Raw genomic sequence first — 3280 nt, forward strand, 5'->3', positions numbered from 1 at the left:
TGGCACTGTCAAAAGGGGTTGGTGTGGTAGCCAAAACATTTCCTTGCATTGGGGGCGTCAATCCCCAAATATACCTCTCTATTTTATTGCTTTCCGGGGTGACCATTCCCGGGTAGAGAAGTGCTAGATCTTCAAACCTAGTAGTGTAGGCAGCAATCTCGGAACCCTTCATCTTCAAGTTCCATAGCTCGTGCTCCAGTTTCTGCATCTCGCCCCGTGGGCAGTACTCAACAAGCATGAGCTCCTTTAAGCTCTCCCAACCCATAGCATTCACTACTGGCAGGGTTAGGGATTTAACCCGACTATTCCACCAGGTCAATGATCTGTCTGTGAAGGTGCAAGGAGCGAACTTCACCTTGCTCACTTCAGAGCATGCACAGATCCCGAAGAACGATTCGATCTTCTCGATCCATTGGGTTAGGGCAATGATGCCTCCATTGATGTTAAAAGATCTGGGCTTTGCGTTCATAAAGTCCTTGTAGGAACACTCCTTCTGATATCCCTGACCACCTTCCAGATTGAGGGGATGGGCACACTTCCTGACCCACTAGAGCCACTAGAATTTATCTGTGACATTGCGGCAGCCACAACGGCGGTAACAGTTTCCTGAAACATAGCAAGATCAAACTGAGGAGGTGGTGGAGATGGATCTGTTGGAGGATTGTTGTTCTTTATGTTGGATCTTTTGTTTGGAGGCATCTTGTTCTATATCAGGAAGAAGAAGATGGTAAGTCCCTTAGACTTTTGAATTAAGAGATATGAAATAAGGTATATCTCTATCTGATAGATAAAGTGTTCTACTAAGCGATAAACAAGGAAAATTTACTAATACAAGTAAACTATCGATAACAAAGAATGAGTGGCAACACTTGGAATGAATCTCTACACTGTATTTGGCTTTGGCTAAAATACTCCTATAAGTTGTCTGTTTTGTACTATCGATATCTTGTGGTAGGGATACTTGGTAACTTTTAGGCCTGCTGCAACACCGTCGTCACTCCCAAGCACATGCTGGTCATGTCTCGAATAAATATAGTTGATAAGGCTATATTGACCCTAGACATGATTACATAACTGCCCAGGTTTAACTGTAGTGTCCAACATCCAAATATATCACATGTATCCATGCATAACCTTTCACTTCTCTCTCTCTCTCTCTCTCTCTCTCTCTCTCTCTCTCTTCGTCTTCTATTACTCTCGGCCGAGAGTATCATACACACACACTTAATCATTCACTTAAGCACTCTCAAGAACACCCCACAAATCCTTTCACCTTCCTTCCAAAATTTCGAGATTCAAGGGCTTTGCAAGGAGGATTCTTCACAAAAATCATCATCTTAGGTAAGTTGATGCTTGGATCCACACTCTAGACTCCTTGTTCTATCAAAAATCTCTTCTTAACTCATGTGGAATCATGATCATACATCTTAGAACACCCTAAATTCAAAGATCTTCCAAGAAAGGTTGCTAGGGCCGAAAATAGCAACAAACTCTTCTTTTTTCTTCCTCAAACCGAAACCACACCCAAAGGTGAGCTTCATACCCCTATTTTTCTGTTTTATAAGTTTTTTTTTAGGGGAGAATACAAGTAAATGTGCAAGATCTATTAGTTTCATGTATGTCCTGTGTGATTTTATGCATGTATGTATGGTTTTTATGTGTTATGTGATGATTATACTAGCTAATAATACCTAAAAACCGAGATATACAACATGAAGAACGAAATAAACATAGCTTATACCATTCTACACTAATCAAGTCAATAAAAATGAGTTATTTAGTTAGAATGAACATTTTTGGACAGAAAACCCATTTTTGGGCCCAAAATGTCAAAAATACAAAACTAAGGGGCCCAAAACGACAAAACAGAATTTATGGAGGTTGAAACAAGTCCAAACAGTATTTATGATAATTTTTCTGAATAAAACCACTTTGTAGGGGCTTAAAATGTAAATTTTAAACCTAATGGGCTAAAATTGGGCTTTTCGGCCCAATAAGCCCCAAATTGCGAAAATCCGGAAATAGAGGGGTTGAAACTGCACATTTATGAAAAACAGAGGATTACTAGTGTAATAAAACTATTCCAAGGGTCAAAAATGTTTTCAAATTAAAAAGGGACTAAAAATGTAAAAAATTTCCATTTTGGGCCAAAATTGTAAAAATAGCGGAAAAGGGGGTCTCAACCAAGAAAATTTCATTTTTAGGGACTTAATATGTTTTTCAAGTAAAATTTGTGCTAAAAATGTCTTTTCAATAAGTTTTGATACTAAAGTGTCAAGAAAAATAGTTTACGGACTAAACCGGAAATTCTTTTATACACAAAGGGTTAAAAGTGTAAATTTTATCCGAGAAAGGGCTTAAGAAGATAAACTCACATTCTCAAAACAATAGACCCCTTAAAATAAAAGTATGAGTACTACGTCTACCGCCGAAATGCGATAATAAATACACCTTCAACACCAAAATCATTACCAAACGAGTCAATTCGGTCTCGAATCAATAACGAATCAAAAATCAATATACAACGGTACTACAATATACACGCGGTAATAAGCGAGAAGTCAATACACATTCTTTGGGCTCAAAAGTTTCAAATCGTGCTTGTTGGGCCTAGCTAGTCCAATGACATGATCTTTAGGCCCGAAGGGAACACGCTTACATGTTATTGGGTCTTACATGACCTAATTCCTTGTAAAAGGAATTTCAATAGCCTTAGTGTGCTGTTGGGCCCCAAGGGTCCTTTGGTACCGCTAGCAAAGTCGAGAAGCCAAATGCGAGTTGGACCAAGTGTCGTTCGCATTCACGATAGCCTTGAACAACTTCTGGAATTAACGGGGGCTTCGCACCCTCTTTTCTCCTCGGTCGTGGGGCTATGAGAAGTTAGGGTGGTTGGATTAAGTGAGTAGTACGGATGACGCCTAACGGATCGTTTGTAAAGTTGTAAACTAGTCATTTTCATTAATGCATGCTTATAACGACTCACAACCCATAATTAATCCCATGTCACCTGGAACTATAGAATACAACGTCGTAACGGAGTAATACTAACTATGCCACGTAAATTAATGTATTAGGGAAACATCGGGTTTTCCTAGGGAATTCAACACTTTCACCTATGTAATGCATACAAAGTCGAACAATTATTCACACTTACAGAAATCAACAAGCATACTTACGGATCTTCACACTTTTTCTTACTTACAATAATCTTTTCAGAAAATATCAGATTTTCTGGTGGCTTTCAAAATAACACAAATCATTGTTTTTCAAACATTACTTA

This window comes from Lactuca saligna, chromosome 5, assembly GCF_052625555.1.
Source record: "Lactuca saligna cultivar CGN05327 chromosome 5, ASM5262555v1, whole genome shotgun sequence".
NCBI lineage: Eukaryota > Viridiplantae > Streptophyta > Magnoliopsida > Asterales > Asteraceae > Lactuca > Lactuca saligna.